This window comes from Crocodylus porosus, unplaced genomic scaffold (assembly GCF_001723895.1).
Source record: "Crocodylus porosus isolate Cpor-Errol unplaced genomic scaffold, CroPor_comp1, whole genome shotgun sequence".
NCBI classification, from domain to species: Eukaryota; Metazoa; Chordata; order Crocodylia; family Crocodylidae; genus Crocodylus; species Crocodylus porosus.
In genome coordinates this window covers 37,317,532-37,339,241 of record NW_017728918.1, presented here as the reverse complement: position 1 = coordinate 37,339,241, position 21,710 = coordinate 37,317,532, and the positions used below count along the sequence as shown (strand labels likewise).

Here is a 21,710-nt window from a genome sequence, read left to right as displayed (position 1 = left end):
AGGCACTGATTTTAATTATAGCAAGGTCTTCTTTCACTGGGTAACTTAACTTCTTTGACAAAAAAAAGTACATACGGGCCTTAATTTCAGAAGACATTTACTGATATTTTCTTTTTTCTAAAGAGCTTATCTCCCATTTGGGTACTTACAATAAAAGGTCAAATGTTCAAACTGTTCTATACCCAGCTGCTCCCATTGTGATGCAGATGTCCAGAATATCAAAAGAAGCTCACTTTAGTGCCTACACAGGACATGAACTCCTTTTGGTAATGCAACGTGTGTGTGCTGGGACAAGTGGAATTCTAGAACGCCCACTGGTCATCCTAATGCATTTTCCATTCGGCAATTAAGAAGCAGAAATTACCAAGTCCTAGTAGCAAGGAGTTAACTACTGGTAGCATGTTCATTAACCCGGTGCTGAGGTATCTTTCCCTTGCAACAAATAATTCACTTTTGCTAGCCTTGCAGTAATAATTTGCAGTACCGCACAGAGATCCTTTTGTTCACTTTGAAAAATAACAGTCCAAGTAGTAAAATGCCATAATTGTCCTTCCCAGGCTGCTGCTGAAGTTCTTTTTGTTAAATTTAGGATAGAAATGAGAAACAGGTTTAGTTAAAAAAAAATTCTAATCAAACACACCCTTTAAAATCTTTTCCTTTTCTAGAAAGGTTGAGAATCTTGATTAGGTTCTGTCCTCTACTTATAGGAAGAGCGGAACAAGAATCATATCTCAGCTTCCAGTTCCCAACTTTGGCTTACAGAGAAAACCAAGCTTCACCCCCCACACCCCACCCCCTTATGCAGTACAGACAACTAATCACTTGAGTAGGCCAGCATTAAAGTGAAAATGGACTCTCTGCAACACCACACATTTTGACCTAGAGTACATACTAGGGCCACATCCAGATGAGCACAGCCACGTGCTATGTGGTGCTGCAGACGTGTCTGTGGTGCCACACACCTCACGTTCCGTTGTTCTCCTCACTGTAAAGGAGCAGCGCAGTCAAAAAAACTCTTAGGGGAGAAAAAGGTGGAGCAGCACATGTGGTGGCAGTGTACAACACATGAAGCCAGAGCCTGGCCAGCCAGAGCAACACTCAGCTGCCAGCCAGGTTCCACACAGCAGTATCGCCACTGCTACCACCCTGGGAGGCCCTCAGGACCCCAGGTAAGGTTGCTGCTGGGGCCAGCACTGGTCTGTCCCCAGCCTCCCCTATCCCACCTGGACTAGCTTGCCACACACCAGAGCACATGTAGCACAGGTGTTCCTTGGGGACAGTGGAACAAGGTGCATCACCACTAGTTGTCCCCAGGGAACCAAACATGCATGCACATCTGGATGCAGCCTAGGGGCATGTCCTCACATGCAAAAAAAAGTATACACCCCTGCACTTGGGCTTTGGTGCAGGGCAAAATGCCCCACTTCAGGGAAACTGCTGTTTCCTCACTCCTCCCAGCTCCCAGTGTGCTGCAGGAGCCAGGGCAGAACTAGAGGAGGGGTGACACTCTGGCAGGCAGTTAGAGCATCTCCCGGAAGGACCAAGCCTCCATGTCTGCCAGTACGTGGTCCTGTGGCACATGCCATGACACTTACCAAGGCAGGAGCAGGGGGTGGGGGAAGGGGTGTTTGGCTGCTGGGATTTCCTGGTAGCAAATTTTGCCCACAAACTGAAAATCTGTAGTGCATATCACATTTTAAACGTGCCAGGCATCTGGTGTGGCACCACAAAGCGGTTTGCAGAGCCATAAACCGCACGTGCCTGCACCTCTGGATCCAGCCTAGGAGTGAAAAATGCCAGAATCCAGGAAGTCCTTTCCTTGTGACAGTATTTTGTAAAAGTAACACAGTAGCATGCAGATGGTCTAACAATGTTCAACGATATTAGGTATTGTACAGATGTTAAAAAAAAAAAAAGAGACAGCTCTGACCTGACTACCTCCCAGCCTAAGTAGACAAGGAGTCAAAGGACAGAATGCAAACAGGGGGAAGAATTAGTGAAGCAATTTTCCAAAGGTTACACAAGTCAGTGGCAGAGCTAGCACTGGAATCTAGGTTTCCCAAGTCCCCATCTTGCATGGACTATTACCAGGTTTCTTCCTCCTCACTCCGCACCCACTGCCCCCAAAACACAAACACCAAGGCAGTGAAGGAGGAAAGGATTTCACAGGATTTATACCATCCCACAAAGCACTCAGATTGTTGGAGAAAAAATGATTCCACAGTGTATTTGGGGGGAAATGGTGAAATCCAAGGACCCAGTGAAGAAATACTGGTCTCTCTGACTTAGTCAATTGTTCTTAATGGAAAGGAATGTGAATAATTAAAGCAAGCTCTGGGAGAAGGAGGAACCTGTCCAGTCAACTCCCTCCCATCAAACGTATCTATGGAATACTCATGTTATTGCAGGGAGAGGTCTGATTTAGAAGGGAGAGGGATGGTTTTGGTAATAGAGTCCCAATGTGTTCTGATAATTTTAGATACACATTCACTTTTCTAAACACTCTTCTGAATAGCTTTGGATTTACTAATCTTAATTAAAGAGGAACTGTTTCATTTTATTTCTCATCAGCTCTCCTAAAACCTCTCCCAAACCAATATATTTCAGATGAGCTGAAACACACATTCCTACCTGTCACCTGCAAAATGTCAAGAAAACATTTTACTCTACCAAAATTACCATGCAAAATAAACTAAATATAGTTAGTAGAGTTAGTCACTTTCCATATCTTTCAAAACTCAATGAATCAACTGAACCAATATTTCTCAAGCTAGAAGATGGAATTACTAGTTTTACCCTGACATTAAACTACTCCTGATTTTTCCCATAACACCACCACTCATCATCTTTGAAAAGCCATCTAGAAGGCATCCAAATAACTGTGCTCTTTTTCAACTGTTGTAAATGTGCATTTTAAAAGTGATTCTACCTTTTGTTGCTTGAAATCTAATCATTGGGCCACATTTGACCTTAAATAACCTGGTACAGTTATTCATAAAGAGGTACAAGAAAAGGTGCAGTGGCTTATGGAAAGATCCTTTGTAACTTCACCTTTGCATTAATTCAACTTCTATCTTGCAGTGATATGATTTTTGAGTGCTTTTTGGCCTTCAGATATTAATCCTGATGTCCCAATCACAATCAGAAGACAGAGCAAGTGTATTTAGGGTTCCAAAGGCATCCTCTGCAGAAATACGATCTCTCCCCCTATCAAATACTATAAAATAGTATGATGCATAAATAGGGTGTCCTTTAGGGTTAGTTTATGCTATCAGAGCTAGCAGGTCCTAATTCTAAGGAATATTAGCTGTGTTAAGGTTAGCTAATACTAGTGATTAGTCACACATTCCAGCTTAACACCTTCTCTAATGTACGCTGCTCAAATATAGAGGGTTGTTAAGCAGGGGTGTGGTTAGGGCTGAAAGGCTGCTCCACACCTGCCCTGCTCACTGGCTCTCTAATCACAGTATAGGCAGGGGTGGAAGAGGAGAAGGATGGGCCTCCTTGTGCTGCTTGGATCCCCCCAAAATCACCCCACAGCCCCCAATTCACCCTCAACCTCCCTCTCCACCCTATGATTAGGACCTCTACCCCTGGATCACCCCCCTTCCTTCCCAACTCCGCTGCAACTGCTGCCCTGCCAACCACATCACCCAGTGGGTGGGGCATCAGAAGCAGGCATGGAAAGGGTTCCCTTCCCTGCCTGGTCCCAAGCTGCCTGCTGCTCATGCCACCTCCTCCCACTGGGCTCTGCCTCTTTCTGACAGCTCCCTTCCCCCACCTTGACCACTTCTTCACTGCCTAGCAGCTCCTTACCTACCCTCCCCCTCCCCTTCACTTCACTTGCAAGGCCTGACAGAGGCTGGATCTGGTTGTGCAGGGACCCCAGGAGCAGGAAGATAAGGGAACCCTCCCTCCGCCACTAGCACAGCTCAAAGATGATCCTCACCCAAAATGGCATAACTTTAAGGTGCATAGTGGGTTTCCTTCTATTCCTGCTCCTGGGGCCCCTATACAATCAGATCCAAATGAGCCTTAATTTGTGATGATCTTTCAAGTTTTAAGTGCTCTTAACCTGATCTAATGATAACGTATAAGCTTACAAAGCCAAAAGCAACATCCTATACAACAGAAGAGGAATACTGAGGGGAAGTTTTCACTACTCTTCTGAGAGACAGGGGGATGGATTCAAATCAAAACTTACAAATCAGATCATAAGCTGAATACTGCCCAGTGTGATCTTGTGAGCGGAAAGAAAGCCAGAATCATACTGTGTGCATAGGTGCATCACTGGCAAATCAAAATAAGTTATTTTCCCTACTTTATTTGCCACTAGTACAGCCTCACCCAGGCTACTCTGTCCAGTTTTTGGGGAAGGCACTTCAAGAAAAATATGAATAGATTAGAAACAGCCTAGCAAAGAGGAACATATATTACTGAAGAAGAAACTACTTCTTTCAATCTGATTAAATAATTCTAAGGGAGAATTTGATAACAGTCTCCAAAGATCCAAAGGGTGGTTCTATGGAAGACAGAAATAGGCTACTATCTGTGGCCTTCACAGACAAGACAAGGAGCAACAGTCTTATGTTGCAGCAAGGTAAATTTAGGGTATAGATTAGGAAGAACTTTCTTACTCCAAAGTTTAAGCAGTGAAACAAGCTACTCAAAGGTTGTGGAATCTCCTTTCTTAGACACAATTTTTTAAAACAAATTAGGCAGACACTTGACTAGAATGGCTTGGTCAGGAGGAATCATCTTGCCTCAGCCAGGGAGTTAGACTAGATAGCTTCCAGAACCTACTTCCACCCTACTATTCTATAAATTACCTTTTAGGCATAATCTAATTCAGAATGCTGAATTACTTCACTTAAATTAGTAATTTTAATCTAATTCTCCATTTTCTTACAAAAAGAAAAGTTGTCTCAATAGTTAGTAAAAAGTACTCTAAGTGATACCAACATATCTCTATACACAGTTTTTTAAATAATTATATATGCTAATAAATTCATACAGATCCTTACTTTTTCTCAACACCATAAATGTCATGGAAATATACAGCTGGAAGAAACTTCAAGAGATCTTTTAGCCCTTTCTCCTTTCCATATCAAAATTTAGAACTCAGACTACTATATTCTCTCATAACTGATTCAGTAAGCATAAGAGAAAAATAAGCTTTCCTCTTTTTCTGCTCACAATTGGTTTCGCAGCTGGGCACAAACTAGTTATTGAACCGAACTCAGTGAACCAACAGAAATGAAGAAAATACACTTTATATTATTTGACAATGTTATGGATGTTAAAAGCTGGTTTAGCATTTTTAAATGCTATTTCTAGCTGCTTGGCCAGTGACTTCCACCTATTCAGCAGTGCAACTTCCTTTCATAAGTCACTGACAAACCTGTGTCATTTATCTTATCTTAATTTATCTTAATTCAAGCTTTTAATTATTTTAATATGAAAATAGGTATGTTTATATAAAGAAAAATATTAATATTAAAAAAAAAATTCAGGCTGACAGAGTGACCTGTAAATAAGCAGAATTATTTGAGACAAAGTGGAACCAGGAAACTACCAGGATTACTTAAAGCAATAGGATGCCAGAAGGATTTCCAAGGGTAGCTTCTCACTATCCCACAGGGACAGCTTCCCCACTGCATTATCCTTGACCCTGAAAAATACCAATTCTGGATCATTTTTCAAAGATACATAGCACTCCAACGTCTCATGGGGAGGAGGGGCAGAAAGAGGGAGGGGAGAAAAAGAGGAAGGGCAGGGGAGGAAAGGACACAAGCTCTTATCAGGACTAAATAACTAAATCTGTGAAAAAGATCCGTCTCCTGGCATTGTAAAACCCTGCTTCCATGTACCCAGCAGTAGAATTTACCTCGCAACAGCTGCACATGAACTTATCCCACTGCTTAACAACATTTTTCTAGCTTTTGGATAACCTGAGCTATAAAACTAATCAATGGGCTATGGTCGGTGCTCTGTCCAGTACTTTTCAACATCTTTATTAATGATTTGGATGTGGGGGTGAAGAGCTCACTGGCCAAGTTTGTGGATGACACCAAGTTATGGGGGAGTGGGGTGGTCACGCACGAAGATAAGATACAGCTACAGACAGACCTAGACAAGCTAGCAAGTTGGGCAAATCAGAATCTGATGTAGTTCAACGTCAAGAACTGTGAAGTGCTCCACCTCGGGACGTGTAACCCCCAACAAACCTACAGGCTTGGTGGCACCAAACTGACTAGCACCACAAATGAAAGGTAATAATAGACCACAGTATGAATATGAGCAATGTTGTAGCCAGTAGGGCCAATAATACTTTGGCATGTATCAATCAATGCATCTCCAGCAAAACCGAGGAGATTCTTCCACTCTACTTGACACTGGTAAAACCACAGCTGGAGTAATGCATCCAGTTCTGGGCACCACACTTTAACAAGGATGTGGACAAGCTTGAGAGAGTCCAATGAAGACCTAATCGTATGATCACTGTCTTAAAAGACAAGCCATATGAGGATAGGCTGAGAGATCTGGGACTCTTCAGCCTGTGGAAAAGAAGGCTGAGAAGGGACCTGGTAGCAGGTTACCACTACACTAAGGGAATACATCAAGGGCTCAGTAAGCCACTGTTCATCAGGGCACCCAAGGGGAAAACCAGGAGTAATGGCCACAAACACCTGGAAGATCGATTCAGGCTCAACTTTAGGAAAAGCTTCACAGTCAGGGTATCCAGACTGTGGAATACACTCCCTCCAGAAGTGATACAGTCACCAACCCTGGAAACCCGACATACAGACGACACACACCTATCCCTTCACAGACTATTCCATGTCCAAGTGCCAATTCCTAGCTTAACAAAAATGGAGAATTTCTACACATTAGAGAACTAAAAAAAGACCGTCTTACATACTCTACCACTGCTACTTTAAGAAAATGTATGACTGTATGAATCACAGTTTAAATTAATTTTAATGTCTAGGAAAGACAAGTTGGTGACATTTCCTAAGAAAATATAAATCAGAAAGTTTTTCTGTTTTTATCTTAAAGAACCATGACTGCTTGGAAGATGGTGCCCACTAACTTTAGGAACAACTGTTGCAAGAAGTCCAGTAGGGAAAATTTTAAAAAATATCACCATAAAACAGAACATAAGAAGGGCTATATTGGTCTATCTAACTCAGTATCCTGTCTCTAAGAGTGAAAGGAGTAGATACTTTAGAGAGAAAGCACTGAACCAGATATCTCTAGAGTGATCCCCTTTTCAATATCCTCCCTAGCATCCACCATCAGAGATGCCAGAAGAAACATCTTCAACTGCCCTAGTCAACAGCTACTAATAGATCCATCATCCATGAATCAGTCTAAGCCCTTTCTGAACCTGGCTAATATATATATCCCTGCTCTTGCAAGAGCAATATTATTCTTATTGTCAATAACTGAAAATGCATACTAGCAGGAAGCCTTTAAATTACTAAGACCATCATACTATTTCCCCAGCAGACATTCCTTGAGCAAGCCTCTTTCTGAGTCAGAATATGAATGTGCAATGCAATCTGTGCAAGGAAAAAAAAAAAATCAATGAAGCACTGTGTTTTGCAGTATTTACAGATAGACAGACAAATGTGTGGGGAGAAGGAATTATACACTTATAACAACACTTCAGCCAGGTTTTTTACAGAAGCATTGAAACAGGAGAAAACAGGCATACTGCAGAGTATATCAGCAGTAAAATATGTCAACTCCTAAAGAATATTGGGAGTGGTAAAGTATTTGATTTGCTGCCTGACAAGGCAAGTAACATGAAAGCAGCATGGGAGACCATACTGGATAAATATTCACATATTACTGCAATAGGATTTGCATCCCATGTGCTAAACTTGTCTCTAAATAACATCATGAAGTTGGATACTCTGTAAAAGATCTACAGAAGAGCAAAAGAAGTCCTGAAACATGTAAAAGCTACTCATATTGTAGCTGCAGTCTTCACAAAGAAGCAGGAAGAAAAGAATGCAAAGAATAAAATAGTGACACTCAAAACTCTATAGTAAACTAGATGGGGTGGAGTGGTGATCTCATTTGAAAGTTTACTAAGAAACAATGATGCTCTTTAAGATCCTTATTTATTACTGTTTCTTGAAGTACCCAGAAGTGCAAGGAACACTGTACTTGATGAGGATGCCTTCTGGGTTGTGCTGCAGAACTCCCTGAAGGTTCTAAAGCCAATTTCTTCAGCAAGCCCTGCATCTGAATCAGACTGTGCACTTTTGTCAGACATTGCTTACCAAATGGCCCAGATAAAAATCAACTGTTTTTGAGAATCTAAGTGTATCTACGCTCACAAGTACAGAAGAAAGAAAAGTGAAAAACTTTATTAACAGACAAGAAGAATTTTGTTGCCAATCAATTCATGCTGCTGCAAACCTCTTGAATCCAAGATTCAAAGGCAGAAATGTCAGTGATGATAGCACTGCTACTATTTGACTGGATTACAAAACATGCAACACACTTAGGACTCAATGTTGGAAAGGTATTTTCAAATGTTGCAGATTACAGAACATCTTCAGGTATTTGGTCCAGAAGTGTGGTCTGGAATTCTGCCAAGCATATCCATCCTGCAACATGGTGGCAAGGCCTCTACATGACACTGCCTCTGACTCCTCTTTCTTCTTGCCTGCTTCAGATTCCTCCATCTTCTGCAGCATGTGAAAGAAACTAGTCTATGTTTGGAAATGATCGCACCAAATTAAGAAATAAACTAACATGAATAGAGAAGCTTGTCTCAATCCAGCCAGACCTTTAGTTTTCAGAAGTCCATGAAGATGATAAGAATGAAGGATCTTAGGCAGCAGAAACTGCTGATAGTGGTAGCTTATAAAATGAGACTGATTAAACAAAGTTTCATGTAGCAACTGATTACAGGCCTCTAAACACAGCCCAACTGGAGTGGACATGACCTTGTCTCATTCCCAGCAGAGCACCTGGCAGCATCAGGCAGGAGAGGGGACATGGGAGGGGGTTGGATAGACAGCACAGAGAGGGAAGGGATGGAAAAATGGCTCTGAGCAGCAAGGGAAAGATAGGGGAAATGCTTGCCTTTCATAGGTCTTCAACAGGGTGGCAGAGCAGCAGCTAAGGGGTTGCCTGCCCCAGTGTGGGCCGGGACAGGGGAAGGAGGCACGGAACAGCTGTGCAACCCCTGCAACCGCACCCTCTTTTGCCAAATCCTGGATCCGTATCTGCAGCCGCCCCTGCAGTGCTGCACCCCCTCTTCACACAATCCTGGATCTGCCCCTGAAGACTTCTATTGTATCCCCTCACAGTCTTTTTTCCAAACTGAGAGTCCAAGCCTTTTCAGTCTCTCCTAACATGGCAACAGTTTCACACCCCTGAACAATCATTGTGGTTGTCCTTCTCAGTACCTTTTCCAACTCGACTACATCTTTTTTAAATTGCAGAGACCACAACTACACATACTAATCCAGATGTGGGTGCATCAAAGATTTGTTTAATGGCATGGCAATGTTCCCCTTTTGGTTTAATTCCCTTCCCAAATGATACCCAACATTTTATTGACCCTTTTTCATCATTGCTCCACATTGTTTTTAGAAGTGTCTGTATCAGCTCAATAGCTGCTTACAGACAAGGGAGGAAAAAAATCCCAGCACTTTACTTTTAGGTCAGCACACCCAAGTGCATGTGTTGTGCTTAGCATGGCAGAGGAATTGCATCAGTTTGAACTGGCTTTCAGCATCTGTATATAGTTTGCACACTTCAGCAGGGCTTTTTGGCGCTTTTATCTAATAGTTGATTGAATCAGCTATTAGATAAAAGCACCCAAAAGCCCCACTGAAGCATGCAAGCTATACACATGCTGCAAACCAGGTTAAACTGAAATGATTCCTTTTCCAGTAAAGCGCTGTTTTTGGGAGGGTCCCCCATATCTGTCAGCACACAATAACTCCAAGTTCTCTTTCCCCAAGTTGTAACAGCTAGCTTGGAACCCAGCATTGTGTACATCTAGTTGAGGTTAGTTTTTCCCATGTGCATTACCTTGTACTTCTCAACATGAAAGTTCATCTGCCACTGTTATTTCCACTTACTCAGCTAGGTGAGACCTTTCTGCAGCTTCTCTTCATCATCTTCGATTTGGCTACCTGGTATAATTCAGTAGCATCTGCAAACTGGATGTGCATAGTAAAATCTCTATTTGAAGATTGCTGATGAAAACACTGAATAAAATTGTGCCCAGCACAGATCCCCAAGGGACGCCACATTTGACCTCCCTCCATACTGACAAGCAGTCCTTTGGTTCTTTCACCCCACTTTTTGCTTCCTATCTTTTAACCATTTGTCAATCCAGGAAACAATCTTCCCCCCAATTCCGTGTAACACTACACAGTTTTTGTTTTGTTTTGTCTTTTAAAGCCTTTGGAGAAGAACCTTGTTGAATGCTTTTTGAAAGTCAAATATATTGACAGCTGGATCTCCCTTGTCTGGGTGTTTTTTAACACCCTCAGACAACTCTAGCAGAGAGGGGAGGCAGAATTTCCCTTTACAAAAACCATGCTGACTCTTCCCCAGGATATCAAAAAAGCCACTGTGTCCATTCTGACCATGGCCTGGTTCAGGCAACCATAGAGCTCTCTTGGAAACTTGCTGTGTAGATTTCCTTTTTTTAATTTTTAAAGTTGGCCTTGCTGCATAGATAAAATTAAAATTTGAAGAACAATTTGTTCTTTATGGCTGCATCCAGACAAGCGTGGACATGCAGTATGTGGCACCACAGACCCATTTGCAGTGGGACACACCACACATACAGGCATTTCCCACACTGCTACCTTACAGCACAGGGTTGTATTTTGACCCCTGATGAACCTGGGGTCAAAAAACCCCCAAAAAACATAGGCTAAAAAAAAGTGGGGTGACACATGGCAGCAGCACGCGCTGCCCAAAACCAGAGACTGACTGGCCAGAGTCACGCTCCAGCTTCTGGCCAGGCTACAGCTCCCCAAGGCCCCCAGGTAAGGCTTCTGGAGCCAGCACAGTTGCTGGCCCCTGCCTCCCCTACCCCACCCAAGGTAACTTGCCGCACAGCAGAGCACGCATGCCATGAGTGTTCCCTAGGAGATGTGCCACTGCTACTTGTCCCCAGAGAAACAAACATTCACGCTTATCAGGACACAGCCTTTGGGGCTGTTCTTATGAATTACAAGTTGTGTATTTTGGAAACTTTCACTTACAAAAAAGAATGTCTACAAAGCATGAATGAGGCAGTCAGATTGCAGCAGCTTTTTACCACAGCTGGAACCCAATATGGAAATTGTGCCAAGAATGATTGACAAGATATTCATTTTTTTAAAACTGCCTTTAAACAGCATCTATCATATTGTGCAGGGGGGGTTTATATTCTTTAATATTTGCACATTATTTAGTAATATTATGAAATCACTCTATGAGGAATCCCCAAATATCAGAATGCATGGAATATCTAGAGAACAAACATTTTTCAGGGATAAAATATATGTAAGCCATGCATCTGAAAAGCTGTGTTTATTCTGCCAACCTTTCACATTACATAGCATCTTGTATTACAACTAACCATGAACAAAAAACACTGCATATATGCTCTGCTCCAAAAGCAGACTGGGAACTAAACCAAAATATTTAGATTCCCTTCATTACGCTTTACCTTTCATTCAAGGGGATATTTATCTGCAGCAACCTGACCCCTTCTGCAGATTTTTTCCCAGTGCATGAGATGAGCTGAGTGCTGCATGGTGAAGGGAAGGAAGGATCTAGACTTTCACCAAATACCAGCCTATTTGTACAGGAAATGGAAAAGCAAACTCACAATCAGTGTTCTCTTAGGCATGGCTATTCACCATGTAGGTCAAAAGGGCTTGAGATTCCAGAGTATTTCTATTCCTTTATTCTCCTGTACACCTAGATCAGCAATTCTTAACCTGAGATGCTGTGAAAACCTTTGAAGAGTCCTGGGAGATGTTAGTAGGTAACTGAGGTACACAGAAACAAGCAGTTAAGCACAGACTCAGTTTGTCCCTACCTGGCCAGTCCTCCACCCCCACTGCCCATCCCCTCTGTGAAGTAGTAAGCACTATAATCAACAACAGGGGTGGGCAATTATTGTGGGTGGAGGGCCACTTACTGAGTTATGGCAAGCTGCTAAGGGCCACATGGGTAGCCCCGCACCTTGACAGGGGCCCCACCCCCTAGTCACTATCTTGTGACCGGAAGTCCCGCCCTCTAGCCCCTGACCTTTGCCACCAGAAGTCCCTTCCCTTGCCCCAAAAAGTACTCCGGTAAGAACCAGAAAAATATCAAATTATATTCTTAAAAAAATCAACCATCTACAACATTAATTCATTTGATTTCAAAAAATATTTTTGTCCTGGTTTATACGCGTTTGTGTTGTGTAGATCATATAATAGCTTAAAATGAAGTCTTACTCTTGTATTTTGGGGAGGATCGGAGGGTATAGATTTGTGGGGGGCTGTGGGGTATGAGTATGTGGGGTGTGGGGGAGGGGGAAGGTGTGGGGCGTGTGGGCATAGGATGAGGGAGCATGTGGATATGTGGGGTGTGGGGGAGGGTCACTGGAGTGTGTGAGGCCTGCATGTATGGCAGTGTGAGGGGGGCTGTGGGTGCATGTGTATGGTGGGATGTGCATGTGGGACATGCCCTACGAAAACACACACACACTCTCACACCCTCCTGCTCCTGGCCCTGGGGTACCGGTGCAGGCCCCATGCTTCCGTGGTCTGGCCATGCAGCTGGGAGCCACATGATGCAGGAGCAGCCAGTGGGTGGGCAGGGAAGCACTGAAAGCAGTGGGGGGGGGGAAAGGAGTAACAGCGAGTGGGCGTGGACCACAACAGCATGGAGCCAGCACCAGTGAGGCCCAAAGTGGGGCAGCAGGGGCATGGGTCTGGGCCAGCAGGGATCTATGGAGTTGGGCTGGATTACACCAACAGGGAGAGTAGGGAGCCAGCCAGCTCCAGAGCCCCTGCTGGCCTGGTCCCTGCACTTCTACCACCCTGCTCTTGACCCCCACCGGCCCTGGCCCTGGGACACCTGCGTGGGCCCCACACACCCACCCAGCTGTAGCTGTGCTCTGCATGCCTGTTTGCTGCCACTGGGGCCACTTTCAACATTTCCCCGTCTACCTGCCAACCACTGTTGCGCCACACATCGCCCAGCTGCATGGCTGGACCAGAGGACTCAGCAGGAGCCAGCCCAGCCTATCCCTGAGGACTGGCGCAGTCCCCACAGCCCTCCCTTGCCTCCCCTCCCCTACCTCCACTCTTACTTGAATTTTCCTCTGGTACAGGGAGGCAGGAACAGCCCTAAGGTCCCAAGCCAGAAGACTCTGCTAAGCAGAGGCTTCTAGGTAGGGAGGGGGGGCAGGCCAGGCTAGCCCAGCTGCTGGGTCCTACTGGCTCCCCTGGATCCTACTGCCCCTGTCTCCTGTCATCTTTGACAGGCAGTCAGCAGATAAACATTACTTTTCTAAATTTTTTAGGGGCCCTACAGGCCGGATAGAATGGCCTGGAAGGCTGGATCTGGCCCACAGCCTGTATTTTGCCCACCCCTGATCTATAAATAAGTAGCACCCACTTTCAGAAGCTAAATTCACAAAAAGTTATGGAGAAGTGCCTCAAGTCAAATGAGAGGCATCTTATTTCCAAAAAAAGGCTGAAAACCACAGTCCTAAGTGCTTAACTTGGGGTTCTGGATTCTACTTCAAGAACGAAGCATCTAAAAAAATTCCAAACTCCTTTTGTGGAACTACTCCATGGCAAACTGAGGCCAGGTCACCCATCTGTAATACAGGGATCTCTAACTCATAGGGTGTTTAAACATAAAATTCATTAAAGATTGTGAAATGCTATAAAAATTATAATGGTGACCATATAAAGTAGACAGATAATTGTACTATCAAAAAAACAAAAACACAAATAATTCTTGATATTAACTATTATCTTTAAATTAGGACAGTTTCTATGTTTTTTGAAGCAGAACCATCTTTTTTTTATGCTTGTATAGCACCTAACACAAAGGGTTTGTAGTCCAATACACAAAAAAGACATTAACAAAGGATTTCTTCAATTATTTTTTCTCTGGATAAACAAAGAACTATGAAAAGAAACTCACTAAGAAAAATCAGTAACTTTAGGTCTGTTTCTAGTGATGTCACTTCCAAACTTCCTCACCAAAAATTTGAAACAGGAGTGACATTCATAATTATGCTCTCTTGCTACACAGCAAGAGTTGCAGATACTTAAACATCCAGTAAAGTTTCCATTCTTGTGTCAGAATGTAGTCGCACACATCACACCACACATTTTAATCATAACACAGACCTCGGCAATATTTGATTATGAAGCCATGACAAAAAGCGTAGAGAAAGAAAAAGTTTGCCATAACAATGAGATATTAACTCAAACAACTCAAGATTGCTATGACAGAACATCTCTTGCTCTGAGAAACTTTCTGACTACCCAACATATCACTTACAACCTCTAAAAATAAAATCATACTTGGCTTTCAAAATAAAGAATGCAAGTTTATTTATGTTTACAATACCTGGAATTAACTTTGTTTTGTTTTGTTTTTTAAAACAAACATACAAGCAGAAAGCAAAATAAATGCTTGTGCCAGCCTTCCATTTAAGTTAATGGGAGTATTGATTTATAAAGCAGGAATGAGTTATTCTTTGAATAAGTTGATTGATGATGTATGGAAATTTTCACTGGAGGAAAATTCTCATGAAACAAAATGATGAAAGTATTCACCAAGGATCCATCTCAAGTCCCACTGATTTTAAAGTATTTGTCTCTCAACTAAGGCAGTTACTCTGAACATTTGCAGCTCTTTGGAATGGGTTGCCTTTGGAAAACTAATTCTACTGTTTCTTGTCAGGAAAAATGGATTGTATGCAGTTGACTATCTTGGACATCACATAATTGTTAAATACTTTCATCTTGTTTGTTCATTTTCTGGGGTGGAGAAGGGTTGCTATAAAGAATACAACTACAGCAAGAAAAAAAAACCTAGTAATAGTAGAATGGTCACAGTGTTCTTCAACCTTCAAAAGGCTATATAAATACCATTTCAAATATTGAGATTCCAGTTTCCCACGGAAGCACAAATTTTGCTCTGAACTCTGACATTAGCAAGCTTCACCACCTTCACTTGCAGAGGAAAGGACAAAAATCATTAAGTAGGTTCCTTCCCTGCCCCCGCAACTTCTATATTCTTTTCTTGAAGTAGAAGCCTGCAATATTAACAGATTTCACTGACATCTTAAATAATTTTCCCCTGTGATTTGCAACAAGAGCAATATTACATAATACTATATTCAAAAATTAAACTTGAACATAATAAAAATGGTAAGAAATTGAGCATCAAAAGATATGTAAACTGCAAAGGTAAATATAAAAGATCAATTTTAACAGTGTTCCAGGTCAGAACTATACCAGATCATACTTTACACTTTATCAGCAACTTCCTTTTGGCTTCCTTCCCATCTCTCCATCTTTAAAATGGGACTAGCATTCAACCTGTTTTGTGAGGTATCTCTGGATGCATTATTTCAGTCATACAAGTACACAATTTAAAATGAATAGTAGTATTAGAAAGGGTTTAAAGTCTTCCAAAAAAGATTAGAGAAACAGGGGTGTAGATTGTAGCCATGTTAGTCTAAGGACATAGGCAGACAAGGTTCTTTGGCTGAATAAGATATCTTTTATTAAACCAACTTGAATAACTGAAAATAGACATCAGTGATATCAGTAAAGTTTGTTGATCTTGCAGACTTCTACTTCTTGGATGAAAGAGCACACACCGGTTTCCACCCAGGAAGAGCACACACCAACTGCAGATGCTTCCTCAGCCTGACGAAGGGTTTTTAAAGCTAGCTAAGAATTTTTTTTCCCCCCAAGTATTCACGTTGGTCTAATAAAAAATATGAGATTCACCCAAAGAACCTTGTCTGCCTAGAGAAACCAAGGTATTTGACCTTGAACATGGAGTCCAGTAGTATGTATTCAGAGTTCAGGTCCAAGTAGCAAGTACTGCGAGGTACAATAAGTCACTGAAATTGATTTTTCAGAGATAAAGCTTCTATTCTCCTCCACTTAAGTAGAACAATCTCTTTTGCTCTGGTTAAATGCTCGCCCTCGCATCTGACATTAGCTGTTTCATCAGAAAGAGTGAAGTTTAATGTGTGTGACATGAAACAATGCTATACAGTTATGCATTGCTTTCCAGAGTCTTGCTAATTCATGCATTTCAGAGGAAAAGTATGAATCAACTTTTTTTATCTGGGACTGAGGAAGTTAGCAAGACATTTTTTACCTCCCTGTCTGAAATCATCCACATTTTTTTCATTCAAAAATAAAACAAAACAAAAACAAATAGCAAGTGCTTTGCTCATATATGCTAGAATTCAAAAACATTATTATGTCTGTGGACATGAACAAAATTAAAAGTCCTTCTTATATGAAAAGGCACAATATATTTTATTTTGGATACAATTTAAGGGCAAAAAAACTCTATTCCTGGAAATAAAGCATTGGTTCTAACATACCAAGACCTGACTCTTCTTCGAAAAATGGATTTCCATAGTTTCATAGAAGCTAGGGTCAGGAGGGACCTGAACAGATCATCTAGCCTGACCCTTTGCCACTGGCAGGAATGAATGCTGGGTTCACAAGACCCCAGACAGGTGATCATCTAACCTCCTCTTGAATTTGCCCAAGGTAGGGGCAAGGACCACTTCCCTGGGATGTCGGTTCCAGATATTGGCCACCCTAACTGTAAAATACTGCCTTCTGATCTCTAACCTAAACCATCAGCTTATTACCATTGTTCCTCATCACCCTAGGTGGTGCTGGGGAGAAAAGGGCTCTACCTACTTGCTGTTGATCTTCCCTGATGAGTTTGTAGGTAACCATCAGGTCCCCCTCAGCCTCCTCTTGCTGAGGCTGAACAGATTCAGGTCCCTCAGTCTCTCCTCATAGGGCCTGTCCTGCTGCCCTGTCACCAAGCAGGTGGCCCTCCTCTGAACCCTCTCCAGGCTGGCCACATCCCTCTTGAAGTGAGGCATTACACAATCATACAAGGAAATAACAGAATACTGGATTCACAATCCATTATACAGAACTGATACAAATTAATTATTGCATTAATCTTCCCCTCATTGTGGACGGAGGATGCAACTAAACTCTTACAGTATTTCATTACCTTCTATTAGTGATTCTCAAGCTGCTCTCTAAGAACCACTAGTAGTCTTCCAGATATTTCCTGGTAGTCTATGGAGAGTTTACTTCCCTCTATTTTTCTCTATCTAAATCATTTTTAGAAGCCAGTAGAATACAATGTATACTTTCCCAATACATTTTTTATATATAGGGTTAGCTTCCACAAGGGAGTTGTATGAATGCGAGTAGAAATATCTACCATACACCTGGAACTATTTTTGTTAACCTAAAAACAGCAGAAAAATATATATTTGGCGATTTTAGTAACGACACATTTGAGAATTTCTGTGTACCTACTCAGGTATGTTTTTTCTATAGTCTGACTCCACATACACATCTATAAAATTTCTCTTTTTAAAAGAGGGAGATGGGGAAAACTCAGCAATTATCTATGTATTCTTTTTAAAGAGAACATGGGACAATCTCTACTAGCTCTACCAGTAGGATCTTATGTTACTGCCCAGCCTGAATATAGAACGAAAGCACTTAAATTTTCATTCACAACTTCACATGAGCTCCTGTGGCAGCTCTTCCACAGGAAAGTTCAATTCATTAGGACCCAAGCACAATGAGAAGTGGCACAAGGTACTTCAGGAAATAGGCATATAAGTGGCATTTTTACTAATGCTCTCAACTAAAAAGGGCTTAAGATGAGTTATGGCATTGTGCATAGTCATAACCTGAAAATCTTAGCTGGATACTTTTTTTTTTACAAAATCCAAATTTTTCTAATGAAGTAGAAATTAAAGATAATGGAATGTAAACTATCTTCCCACACATGTCAAGATGCAGCCAAATATGAATTACCAATTATTTCATATGTATAGCACTCTCAATTTTCTAAAACTGGAAAAAAATATTTGTGGAGCTGGAACTGAAATATATAGCAACAACAAATAATAAAAAAAAAAAAAAAATCAGAAAACTCTAATGTTATTTTAAAATGTTGGGGGGGCAGTTACTACTACAAACTAGAAGTTACAAATTAAGAAGTTTGGAATATGGAAATATGTAGATGAAACAGTAAAAGAACCTCAACTCTTCCCTAATCTTATCACATGGTAAAACTTCCGCGCATCATGGACCCCAGTCTAAGCTAACCATTTAAAATACTGGACCAAATCTTAACCTGGTTTAAATTGGACTTTCCTTCATTGGCATTAATGGAGCTACATCAGTTCAGACCAGCTGAGGATGTGGCCTCTACCAATGGATATACATGTCAGCTCCCCAAGTCAGGGGGTGTCTGCTCAGTTTCACAGATGCTCCATTTCTCCAGTTTCCACTCTCCCAAGAGAAACTACAAGTGTACAAATGTTCAGAAAAATAACCTGAGAACAACTAGGATTAAATCACCCCAGGAGAGTTTCTCCTGGAAGAACAAATGCCTGTACATGTTCTCTTCTGAGAAGAGACAAAGCAAAATCCTCTACCATCCCTGGGTGCTTTTTTCCCCTCTGCCCATCACCTCAGGAAACAGCATGTCACTTGCTGGGCACTAAGGAGCAGACCATACCCCCTTCACAATCCTACGTTGTGCTACAGGGAGATACTGGCGAACTCTGAGGAGTCTGGGTAGCTAATCGAGGCTGCCCTGTGCACTGCTGCCATTCTCCAAGCAGACTGAAGAAGTTTACAGAGCACACGTGTGCACAGGCACCTCCTGGCAGTGTAGCATCAGCAACACAAGCTCTCTGCCCCTCAGGGTCTTAGCAAGCAAATCTCTGTTCAGGTGCCTCCAGTTAAGCTTTTCTACCAAGAGAACAAAGCCAAGAGAATTTTCCCAGGTCATCTGAACTCTGCACACAGTTACTCCACGTTACAAACCCAGTAATTGTAAACGGAGGTGAGCCAGGTTGGTTATCTGAAGAGTGCTAATAGAGAGCCTGCTTAAAGGAGCTGAATAAATTATGTTGGGCTTTGTGTACATACATCAAAAACAGCATGTCTATATCTTCTTACAGAGAAAGGCATGTGTTGCAGTGTTGCTATAGCCTGAATTAAAATGTTTCCATCCCCATTCAATCTTCAGAACTACTTAAATTTCAAGCCCGTGTGTACAGAAACACTGTCATTCATCAGATGAACACAGGTAAACACTTCCTGGATTACCAAGGCTAAAATGATGACAAGATGCATTAAGCAAATCTGAAGTCAGGCAGTAAAGATCAAACAGATCACCCTGGCAAAAAGGGGATTCTTCTTCTGTTGAGCAAAATAGCTGAATGGTCATAACCCCCATGTAAATATAACTGAGTTCAACTGCCATTGCAGGGGGGGACTTAACACCTTCCACGTTCAAAACCTCTCTCCCTCTCATATGTATTAAAAGGAAAAAAAGGAGAAAAAAAAAAAAAAACACTTCATTGATTTAACTGCCTGTTGCAAGGCTGGTGCTCAACAAGGCTGTATAGAGATATGAAGTACCCCCAAATGTTTCGTTTAATAAGCACTCCCAGAAGACACATTCTGAGAGTGAGAGGGGCTACAGCCATTGGAAGTACATGCCTCACACACACACCTCCATACATATACACACACACACACACATACACTTGTACATGTATACACACATGCACGTGTGTACATTTTCCCAAATTCCCAAACGTGGTGCACTCAGTTGGAGCCCGTCCATACTCTTTCCCTACATGTGGCCACAGACCACTCCACCCACTGGCACACTGGAGATGTGAAGGGAGTGCATGAGTGTGCACGTGAACCCCCTGAAAGCGCCAGCTGCGAAACCAGAAACACACTTCTGGTTTTGCCACTGGCTGAGCGATCAGCCGCTGGGGGACCCCCACCCCTCAGCAGCAATCTAGTGCCACCCCAGACTCGGGAGGTACCTGTCGCCCATGCACTGGCAGCTCACGCTCTCCTCCCCGCCGCCAGAGGCAGGTAAGACACAGGTGTAAACGACATGGGGGGTAAATTGAAGCGGTGTTTTCAAAAACCCACTGCGTCAATTCATGGCCCCCGTTTCATCTATGCACTACTCATATATATGCATATATACACATACATACACGTGTATATAAACCAAACGTATGTATGCGTGTCTATACACACACGTATACATACACATGCACAGACACACACACTCGTACATTTTATACGTGTAAAAAGTCTCCCAAGAAGTTTGACCGTGGCTGTTCGTGGAAGCAACTGCAGGCCGAGCACAAGTACCTCAGAGCTGGAAGCCGAAGGAAGGGTCCGGAGAGCGAGGGCGGCGCAGGGCAGAGCCCGGAGCAGCGCGGAGTCCCGCGGTCGCTGGTCCCGGGCGCCGCCCGCCCCGCCCCGCCCCCAGACCGCGCTGGCGCCCAGCCGGACCCGACTCCAGCCCGTGTTTCCGCCACACGTTTGCTCTGCACGTCCGCCCCCCGCCTTTCTCCCCTCACCCCGAGCAAGCGACACGCCCCGAGCCCGGGGGATGCTGCCAGGCTCAAGCAGGCTGGCTCACAACCCAGGAGGGGGCCCAGCGCCAGCCGGGGGAGAAGCCTCGGGCGGGCTCGGGGCACCTGGCAGCAGCGCCGCCTTCGCCCGGTACCTGCGGGCGATGCTGGCGCGGGGCCCGGCGGCCCCCCGCTCCTCCGGCCCCTACGCTTCTTCGCCCCTCCGGCGCGGCGCGGCGCGGCTGGCCGAGGATTGGCGCCGAAGCCCGTCACTCTCCCGTCGCCCGCGGTGGGCCGGGCCGGCCCGGGCCCTTCCCGCAGTCCAGCCCCGCGCCCTGGCCCCGCCGGCCACGTGTCATGCAGGCCCGCGGCGAGACACCCGCCAGCCCGGCTTTTGTTTCTCGAGCTCCGAAGAAAGGGGCGGCAGCAAGCGGGACGGGACGGCAGCGGGATGCGGGACTGCCGACCCGCTTTGGCTGCAGCCCGGCGGGGGGAGGTCCCGGTTGTTCTTACCGCTCCGTTAGGGTCGGCCCCTCCCCGCGTTTGGGGTCAAGAAGGAATTTCCCCCCATGTCAGATTGGGGGGTGCAGAGCCCCCCACTGTAGCAGAGCCCATGGTTCTCTCTCCTGATACCATTTCACAGCAGGACCCCGTGGGCTTTACCTGTGGCAGGTTAGGGCAGAGGTGCTCAACCTCCAGCCCAGGGGCCACGTGTGACTGGCAGAGCCATCGCATCTGGCCTGTAGGGCTCCCCACGAGTCGGGGAATTTGGTGGGGAAGGAGTGGTGGCCATTCATGAGGCCAGCCTCGCCCCTGCCAAATTCCCAAACTTGGTGCTTGCTGGCAGTTGGACACAGCCCATGCTCTTTCCCTCCATGAGGCTGGGCCCTGCTGGGGCCCTTTTCCCCTCACAGGGCTGACTACACCCCCATTTCCCATAGGTCCAGGTTGGGAACTGGGCCATGCTTCCTCCCAACCCTCCCCCGCATGGGACTGGGCTTAGGGCAGGTTGCCTGCCACCGCC

General features: G+C 43.9%; 1 protein-coding gene across 6 annotated transcripts in view; it reads right to left on the bottom strand.

The window, feature by feature from the left end:
• Nucleotides 1-20,771, bottom strand: part of ARHGEF10 (Rho guanine nucleotide exchange factor 10) — a 210,684-nt gene extending 189,913 nt beyond the window's left edge. For 5 of the 6 annotated variants that reach the window (XM_019537490.1, XM_019537494.1, XM_019537493.1 and 2 more), the window contains exon 1: nt 20,693-20,771. The gene's annotated coding sequence lies outside the window, so the exon portion shown is untranslated. Of the gene's footprint in view, nt 1-20,480; nt 20,588-20,692 lie in introns of those variants that run through there. The other variant, XM_019537491.1, reaches the window with a different exon arrangement.
• Nucleotides 20,772-21,710: the final 939 nt, after the last annotated feature.